This window comes from Moschus berezovskii, chromosome 16 (genome assembly GCF_049115385.1).
Source record: "Moschus berezovskii isolate FMDL1 chromosome 16, NW_MosBer_1.0, whole genome shotgun sequence".
Taxonomy (NCBI): Eukaryota; Metazoa; Chordata; class Mammalia; order Artiodactyla; family Moschidae; genus Moschus; species Moschus berezovskii.
In genome coordinates, this window is record NC_142475.1 from 52,412,106 (window position 1) to 52,422,170 (window position 10,065).

Below are 10,065 nucleotides of genomic sequence, written 5' to 3' on the forward strand. Positions count from 1 at the left end.
CTGTATGAGATAACGGCAATAGAAATTGCGCTGCCCAGGGAACGGCTCTTGGCCCAAACTGGATGCCCTGTTGGGTCTCAGATGATGACACCAGACCAAGTTCCTGTGCCCTACACCTAACACAGGCTTTTCTGATTGATCCCTAGAAGAAGGGGAAGTCCTGAGCCCCAGAGCTCTAGGGTCAGGAATTGAGTCTGGACAGGCACGGAAGGTGATGGAAGGGTTGGATTGCTGTTGTTTAGTCATTAAGTCATATCTGACTCTTTGTCAATCCCAAAGAAAGGGAACGCCAAAGAATGCTCAAACTACCGCAAATTGCACTCATCTCACACGCTAGTAAAGTCATGCTCAAAATTCTCCAAGCCAGGCTTCAGCAATATGTGAACCGTGAACTCCCAGATGTTCAAGCAGGTTTTAGAAAAGGCAGAGGCACCAGAGATCAAATTGCCAACATGCGCTGGATCATGGAGAAAGCAAGAGAGTTCCAGAAAAACATCTATTTCTGCTTCACTGACTATGCCAAAGCCTTTGACTGTGTGGATCACAATAAACTGTGGAACATTCTGAAAGAGATGGGAATACCAGACCACCTGACCTGCCTCTTGAGAAACCTGTATGCAGGTCAGGAAGCAACAGTCAGAACTTTACATGGAACAACAGACTGGTTTCAAATAGGAAAGGGAGTGCGTCAAGGCTGTATATTGTCACCTTGCTTATTTAACTTCTAAGCAGAGTACATCATGAGGAACGCTGGGCTGGAAGAAGCACAAGCTGGAATCAAGACTGCTGGGAGAAATATCAATAATCTCAGATATGCAGATGACACCACCCTTATGGCAGAAAGTGAAGAGGAACTCAAAAGCCTCTTGATGAAAGTGAAAGAGGAGAGTGAAAAGGTTGGCTTGAAGCTCAACATTCAGAAAACAAAGATCATGGCATCTGGTCCCATCACTTCATGGGAAATAGATGGAAAAACAGTGGAAACAGTGTCAGACTTTATTTTTTGGGGCTCCAAAATCACTGCAGATGCTGATTGCAGCCATGAAATTAAAAGACGCTTACTCCTTGGAAGGAAAGTTATGATCAACCTTGATAATATATTAAAAAGCAGAGACATTACTTTGCCAACAAAAGTCCGTCTAGTCAAGGCTATGGTTTTTCCCGTGGTCATGTATGGATGTGAGAGTTGGATTGTGAAGAAAGCTGATTGCCGAAGAATTGATGCTTTTGAACTGTGGTGTTGGAGAAGACTCTTGAGAGTCCCTTGTACCGCAAGGAGATCCAACCAGTCCATTCTAAGGGAGATCAATCCTGGGTGTTCATTGGAAGGACTGATGCTAAAGCTGAAACTGCAATACTTTGGCCACTTCATGCTACGAGTTGACTCACTGGAAAAGACTTTGATGCTGGGAAGGGTTGGGGGCGGGAGGAGAAGGGGACGACCGAGAATGAGATGGCTGGATGGCATCACCGACTCTGTGGACATGAGTTTGAGTGAACTCCGGGAGTTGGTGATGGACAGGGAGGCCTGGCGTGCTGTGATTCATGGGGTCGCGGAGAGTCGGACACGACTGAGCGACTGAACTGAACTGAACTGACTCTTTGTGATCCCAGGGACTGTAGCCCACCAGGCTCCTCTGTCCGTGGGATTTTCCAGGCAAGAATACTGGAGTGGGCTACCATTTCCTTCTCCAAGATATCTTCCTGACTCAGGGACCAAACCTGTGGCTCCTGCATTGGCAGGTGAGTTCTTTACCGCTGAGCCAGCAGAAGGGGTAGGTATATTGGCATAATGGCCAGAGTGGCTGGGAAGCCAGTTCACCTGGAGGAGTTAAAGTCTGAAGCAACGTATCCTCACTCTCTCTTCCATTCCCTTCCGTTATCTTACTTCCCCTGATGTCATAGCACAAATGCTTGCACATAAAAGATTTCATCATTCGTCCCTGCTTCTTCACAAATTAGCTATAGAGTCCTTCAAAAGCCACTGTGGAACCATAAATAGCAATTGCTCACCTAAGGGATGCAATTTTGCTTTGGCATCAACCAAATTACAATGCAATTGAAAAGAAACATGGTTACTGCTGTGACATACTGTGCAAGATAATTACTAAAATTATACCTGATATCATTTACTGGCATACACCAGAACTGCAGGAGTTCTATATAATTTCTAAGATGTGTATATTATTAAATAATAATTGTTTACCCATACAATACAAAGTAAGAAGTTTTACCACCACTTATCTGACAATGCTTCCCATGTGATTTAACACACCAAGTAAGCCTAATTAGCTTAATATTAGTCTCTCTGAGATGGAAAGACACATAATTTTAGGAGTTCCAGGGATCCTTTGGAAAACCTCAAAGTCAGATAGTGGCTGAATGAACTTCATTTAGAATTTGATCTTTGGAAAGTCTGTCCAAATATCAAAAACATTCCATGCTCCCAATGCATGGGGCCTGGGTTCAATCCCTGGTCAGGGAACTAGATCTCATTTGCTGCAACTAAGAGTTTGAATGCTACAACTAAGGATCCCACGTGCTGCAAGAAGATCAAAGATCCCGCGTGCTGTAACCTGGCCCAGCCACAAAACACATTAAAGAATCCAAGACAGGTACTTCCCCTGGTGATCCAATGGCTAAGACTCTGAGCTCCCAATGCAGGGGCCTGGTCAGCTACTACAGATCCCGAGTGCCCCAACTAAGACCCTGCTCAGCAAAATTAAAAAAAAAAAAGAATTAAAGACAAGCAAAACACAAACTGCATACATAAAGGCTAGCATCCAAAGAAACAAATGAAGTGGTTCACAAATTAGGCAGAAGTCCAACTCTTTCCTCTTTCCAACAGGGTATCCCACTCAAAGACAAAACAAATTGGCTTATTCCAGAGAAAAAGCCCCAAAAGGAGAAGAAATAAAGTTCCCAACGGTACACACCCTCAGAGAGACTTACTTTACTGTTTGGAGCCTGACTGCTCCCAAATATTGATTCCTTGTTCCAACTGCCCAGTGCTGAAACAACCAATGCGGCTGTGGGGAGTTTTGAAGGAAGAGCCTCAGGACAAGTGGTCTTGCCAGCTGCTAGGCCCTTACCCCCCAAATTCCCCATCAGCTCGCCATGAGTGGCAAGGCAGGCCAATAAATGGAGAGAGGAGTTGCTAGGACAAGGAATAGCGACTTTATTCAGAAAGCCACCAAACCAAGAAGATGGTGAACTCCAAAGATCCATCTTACCTGAGCTAGAATTCAGGCTTCTTTTATACTAAAAGGGGAGGACGTGAAGCCAAACATTTCCCGTTCCGGTTAGCCTTCAGAAGGGGCTGTGCTAATTTCTTCTGCCTACACTCCTGCACAGGTGGACCTGGTCAGGAGACTTCTTGTCAGCTAAACAAAGGTATTTCAGCTTAATGCTCATTACCTGGGAGTCAGGGTTCCCAGAGATGGGCCATTGTTATAAATTAAGCTTATAGGCAACATCCTTCCGGTGATTAACTTGCAATAGGGTACACAGGTTCTGCCCTATTACATCAGATCTTGATTTAATTTGCTTTTTGACCTATTCAGAATGACTGAATGATCAGAAACTTCATGGATGAACATTAGGACGCAGCAGTTGTTGGAAACGCAGCGTCAGCACAGTCCCTGTCAGGTTATGCCCGGGCTGCTGCCTGAACCTCCCTAACAGCGCCCTCCCCCAGACCCCATCACGGCCGGCCGCCTCCCAGCTCTGCAGCTCGACCCGCTCGCAAGGTGCTCAGCGCCCGTGCGCGGTCTGGCCTCTCAACACAGTGCCGCCCACCTCCCCACAGTCTGCCAGACCCACCCTTCCTCGCGGCCAAGTGTCAATAACCAGGACCCTCCCCGGTGAACCTTGGGTTCCAGCTACTCCCCCAGAGGCCTCCATAAGGGGGCTCTGCGCCCAGCGGCGTCCGCAGCGTCCTCCGGGACAGCGAGCACCCCAGGGCTACTCACCCTGGGCTGCACACATCCCCGCCACCAACAGGGCTCAAGGGCAAGGGCAGGATCCCTGGTGGAGGGCGGGATGGCGCGCTGAGTGCACCTCCTGGGCACCCGGACTCGGAGCGCTAGAGGTGAGCGTGGGTGTCTTCCCGAGGGGCTCATCCGGTACCCAGCCCGCGGCGCGCTAGTCTGCCTCCCGCGGACACCTCCCCAGCAACCGTTTATCCTCATTGCCCTGGCCTCCCTTTCAGTCCTCCACGGGCCCAGGGCGCTGGAGCCCGCAGGGCAGCCCTCGGTACTTCGGGGAGGCCTGGCCCGCACCCCGGTGGCGCGGACGTCCGGGGCTGGCGGGTCTACTCAAGCAAGAGCCAACTTTCTAGGAGTGAAAAAAGCCGGAGCGGGCAAAAGTATTGTGCCCCGTGTGAGGATCGAACTCACGACCTTCAGATTATGAGACTGACGCGCTACCTACTGCGCTAACGAGGCACCTACGAACGACTTCCGGGAGTAGCATAATGAGGCTGTTGCGGCGGCCCAGTGCGCATGCTCAGAAAATCACGGCTTTTTTTTTTTTTTCCTCCGCAGAGTTTCTGGCCCAAGAGGACACCGAAGTTTCCGCCCCGGCGCCTGCCTTACTTGAACCACCCACGCCTCTCTGGTCTTCTTCCGCCTGATGGTCTGGTTATCAATCAACAAACACTGCGGCTTATTGGACCCCCGGCGCTGAGTAGGGGGGACCCTGGGCCGCGAGATTCTTCCTACTCTTGTAAACTCTTATCTTTGTAGAGTGCTTACAAAGCGTTTGCACAGTCGTGATCTCGTGCAACACTTCTTGGTGTCCCTGGCCCGGTGCTGGGTGCTGTGATCACAGAGATATCCCCAGCCTCAATCAGTTGGAGTGGGGGCCCACAAGCATAATGATTTGAAAACATACAACACACGTACACTATTCTGGCCTCACCACAAGCCCCCGATGTAGTCTGGTGCCCAGCCCCTTTTGATGCCCCAAGTTTCCACCGCTGCTTGGAGCTCGGCGGCTGAAACCACCCACAGCACTGGAAACGACACCTCGAGCCGCAGCCTCTGCATCTTGGAAGCCCTCTCCTCTCCTTTACCCCGAGCCTTTTATGTTAATTATCAGCTTATTTAAATATATTCACTGTTAAAGGCCGCTATCACTGTTATAAATGGAAAACGGGGGCTTATTTTTCTCCTAATACACATTAAAATAAATAATAAAATAAAAAACTATTCCATGTAGTGTCCAAAGTCACCCAGAGGAAAGTACACTTCAGATCTGTATATTTCACTGTGTGTAAATTTTACCTTTAAAATTGTGTTCTAAGACTGAACTCCAGCCAAGGACAGGCTAACTGAAGACTCCGTTTGAAGTGTTTCAGAAGATAAGACCATTTGATGGACCGACGAGCCTAAGGACAGAGGTGGAGAAATGCGAGAGGCTGCGAGTCGTAAGCTGTTAATGTAGATCTGGGTGATGGGTATATGAATATTCACTGGATAAAAATTCTTTCAATGTTTCTGTTTATCTGAAATTTTTTCATTATGAAGTGTTGGTGAGGAATTTTTAAATCCCCCAGAACTGGGGATGTTAAGGGGGAAACTGGTAACATGAATGTAAGGAGGTGGCAAAAAATAATATTAAGAGTAGGCATCAGAATTCCCGGGAGCTGGGGGAGAGAACACTGGCGGCGGGGGGCGGGGGACGGCTCTCGGTAAATTTTAAGAGGCAATCCCTGGGAGTGTGGTCAGCACCACGAACGGTGGGCTTCTTAGAGCCTTATCTTGTCTCCACAGGGGGAGTCGCCCATGGAGTAGGTTGTCTGGATCCCAGATTTCGTGGGCTGGATGTAGCTTGGATAACTTGTAACTTGGATACCCAGTCCTGGGGATGCTTTCCCCACTTCACGGTCCCTAGTGGGAACCCCACAGTCTCCCAATCCTGGGGGAAGCTCTTCCCCCACGCGAGAACCCGACAGAGGGGAGGCTGCTCGCCCTGGGTTTGGAGGAGAACAGAGGGCCAGGTAGAGGGCCAAAAGAGAGACCCCGCCCCAACACACACACACACACAAAACCTAGGAATCCAGGAACCTCACACACACACACACACACTAGGAATCCAGGAACCTCACACACACACACACACACACACACACACACTAGGAATCCAGGAACTTCACACACACACACACACACACACACACACCCCTAGGAATCCAGGAACCTCACACACACACACACACCCCCTAGGAATCCAGGAACCTCACACACACACACACACACACACACCCCTAGGAATCCAGGAACCTCACACACACACACACACACACACTAGGAATCCAGGAACTTCACACACACACATACACATACACATACCCCTAGGAATCCAGGAACCTCACACACACACACACACACCCTAGGAATCCAGGAAACTCACAGACACACACACACATCCTAGGAATCCAGGAACCTCACACACACACACACACACACACCCTAGGAATCCAGGAACTTCACACACACATATACACATACACACACACACACACATCCTAGGAATCCAGGAACCTCACACACACACACACACACACACATCCTAGGAATCCAGGAACCTCACACACACACACACACACATCCTAGGATTCCAGGAACCTCACATACACACACACACACACACACACACACAGACACACACCCTAGGAATCCAGGAACCTCACACACACACACATACACATACACACACACATCCTAGGAATCCAGGAACCTCACACACACACACACACACACACACAGACACACACCCTAGGAATCCAGGAACCTCACACACACACACACACACACACACTGGAGGTGTCACGACGGTTTCACCCAGATCTCCAGACCCAGACTCCCTTACTGCCTCAAGGATTCTTGCTATCTGCCCAAACTTCCGCAGACAAGAACCCACTGCAGGCGGTGGGGGGATCCGACGGCTCGCTGCGCCCTGCCCAAGTCCGACAGGAAGGACTCAAAGTTCGGTATTAACCAGCCCGTCAGGGTCGCCAGCAGGCGGCGATCCCCAGGCGTGCCTAGCGATGGGTGACCATAGGGGAGGGTGGCGGGGGTGAGGAAGAGGGGAGGCAGGGGCCGGGGTGGGGTCGGGGCTCTCGGAGCGAGCCCTTCCCACCTCGAGGCCTTTACTAGCACTGTTCCCTCCGCCTGACGCGGCTTTCCCCTCACCAGGCCCTTTTTCTGTGCGGGCATCTCCTCCTCGCCCTTCTTCAGCCAGGTCGATGGTCACCTACTCTGAGCAACCTGATCCCCATTTCCTCCCAGGATCGCTTCTTTCTTCCCTACCTCCCCCACGCACTCGGCGGAGTCGAGGTTCCCTCCTTTCGGCTAGAAGCTTTCCCCGGGGGCGGCTCTTTAATTCTGGGAACAACCTGGAGGGGTCAGCATCGTTGTTGCCGTAGGCGTACTGATGCGCCGCTCACAAGGAGGTCCCTCAGACCTGCCGCTTGTAGCTAAGGGAGGCAGAATTCCACCTCCCAGCTCTCACCAGCGCTTCCCCCGCCTATAGCAGCAGTTTCCAGAAGTGTTTCCTCACATGCGCCTCCTAAAATAATCTTGAAAAGCATCAACATACTTCCTCGATTAATGCTAAATTGATACCTAAAGGTTGCCTTTGTAAATTCAGTTACAAAGGATGTAACTTCCACTAGATGGTATATGCCGATTTTCTAAAAATGTAATTGCGTGTCAGACTTTTTTTTAAACAGACGTCCAATGAAATTGAAATACCTTAGGGATCCCATACAAACCATAATCTATTTTAAATACACGTGAATAAGCTCTTCTTTAATATTTGTTGTTTTCATTTATTCCGGTAGTCAAAACTATGGTTTTTCCAGTAGTCTTTTATGGATGTGAGAGTTGGACCATAAAGAAAGCTAAGCACCAAAGAATTGATGCTTTTGAACTGTGGTGTTGGAGAAGATTCTTGAGAGTCCTTGGACTTCAAGATCAAACCAGTCAATCCTAAAGGAAATAATCCTGAATATTCATTGGAAGGACTGATGCTGAAGCTAAAGCTCCAATACTTTGGCCACCTATGAGAAGAACTGATTCACTGGAAAAGCCCCTGATGCTGGGAAAGATTGAAGGCAGGAGGAGAGAGGAATGACACAGGATGAGACGGTTGAATGGCATCTCCAACTTGATGGACATGAGTTTGAGCAAGCTCTGGGAGTTGGTGACAGACAGGGAAGCCTGGCATGCTGCAGTCCATGGGGTCGCAAGGAGTCAGACACGACTGAACTGAACTTACGTTTATTTTCACCCCAGAACTCATATTTCTATTCTATTCCTACCCCTGGAATGGTATTTTCATATAATACATAGTTTATGTTAGAATGTCTGTTATTGAGAACCCTAACATGCCTCTTAACAACAAAAATAGGTACATACATTGAAAATTTTGTTTTCTTTGTGGCTATAAGTCTCTGTGTCATATTTTTTTCTTAATTGACATCATTATTATTACTACACAATCAAAAATCATAAATATATTTATGGATTTGAAGAATAAGTATTAAATGGAAAAATGGAAAATCTGAAACAAATATCCATGAGATGGATGCAGCTTTTTAATCCCATTTAATTCATGTCTGTGTGGATGGCCGTTTCCTTTTTCTAGAATGAGAAAATGAGCATTAATTCTGTTCCTATTTTTTATATTTACGGGTATAAATGTTGAGATATTGTTGACATGAAGACATGAAAAACAATGGGAGGACTTGTGTTGACACTAAAATTCAATTCCTTAAACAGTTTCAAGTTATGCCCTGAACAATCACCTCTCCTCCATCTGTCGTCTTGGTTATGTATGTCCTCTCAAGTTTTGATTTAGAGCTGAAGTAATTAGTCATTAGCGTCCACGTATTCCACTTCTAAACCCATGTTTTGAATTGAACATTCCCTTTATTTGCAGCCCTGGAGTTTTCTCACCTCCAGTAAAATCCTGAAGGGGGAGGAAGACCAGATGTGGAGGAGAGAAAGGAAGGAAGCCTTAGCCTGACCACTGACAGCAGCTCTTTGCCCAGCTGATCAATTTTTGAACATCATCACGTCGTACTCCTGGGGTACGTGTCCAGGTGACATTTGATGAGGCTTGGATTTGATCTGACAGGCAGCAGAGGCTGTTTAAACCTATTTTACAGGTGTGTGTATGTGCTGAGAGGCAGGCTCAGGGCTGGCTAAGCAGAATAACTGACTGGAAGCATGTTGCAAATTATTCTTTCCCTATGACCTGGATAGACCCAGGCAGGGAAACCACCTGGAAAGCCAGGAGACAATCCAGGCCTGGGGAAATAAAAACACGTCCAGGGAAAGGCTGCAGAGACCTCAGGGAGGGAGCCGAGTGGAGACACAGCCCACAGGATCTGCCAGGACTTGTCTCTGGTTTACTGCCAAGAATAGAGAAGTGAAGTGTCACTCCAGATTCAGAGAAGCCATGCCCAGAAATGTTCTAGTGGGACATTTCCCATTAGGCAGGAAAACAGGGAAGAGGGGCCTGTTTGTGGGCAACCCAATAAATTCTGATTTTGCATAATTTTGTCATAAATACCCCATGCTCATCATAAATCACACTCATACAGTGTATCAGTCAGCTGTTGCTGCGCTAGTGCTGCTTAACAAACTATCCAAAATGTAATGACTTAAACGGTGTGGTTTTCTTTTTAAATAGCTTTAATGAAATATAATTCATCTACCATGAGGCCTGGCGTGCTGTGATTCATGGGGTCGCAAAGAGTCGGACACGACTGAGCGACTGAACTGACCATACAATTTGGGACTTCCCACATGGAGCTAGTTGTGAAGAACCCGCCTGCCAGTGCGGGAGGCATAAGAGACGTGGGATTGATCCCTGGGTCAGGAAAATCCTCTGGAGGAGGAAATGGCAGCCCACTCCAGTATTCTTGCCTAGAGAAATCCATGGACAGAGGAGCCTGGTCCTCTGTCCAAAGGTTTGCAAAGAGTCAGGCTTGACTGAATGACTGCACAAGAGGCTGAGTGAGGAGAAGGATTACTGGGGAAGGAAGGAGGCCAG

The 10,065-nt window shown here is 48.1% G+C and overlaps 1 non-coding gene across 1 annotated transcript; it reads right to left on the reverse strand.

The window, feature by feature from the left end:
• Positions 1-4,372: 4,372 nt before the first annotated feature.
• Positions 4,373-4,445, reverse strand: TRNAM-CAU (transfer RNA methionine (anticodon CAU)). Its single transcript has one exon. It is a non-coding gene; the product is annotated as a tRNA-Met (tRNA).
• Positions 4,446-10,065: the final 5,620 nt, after the last annotated feature.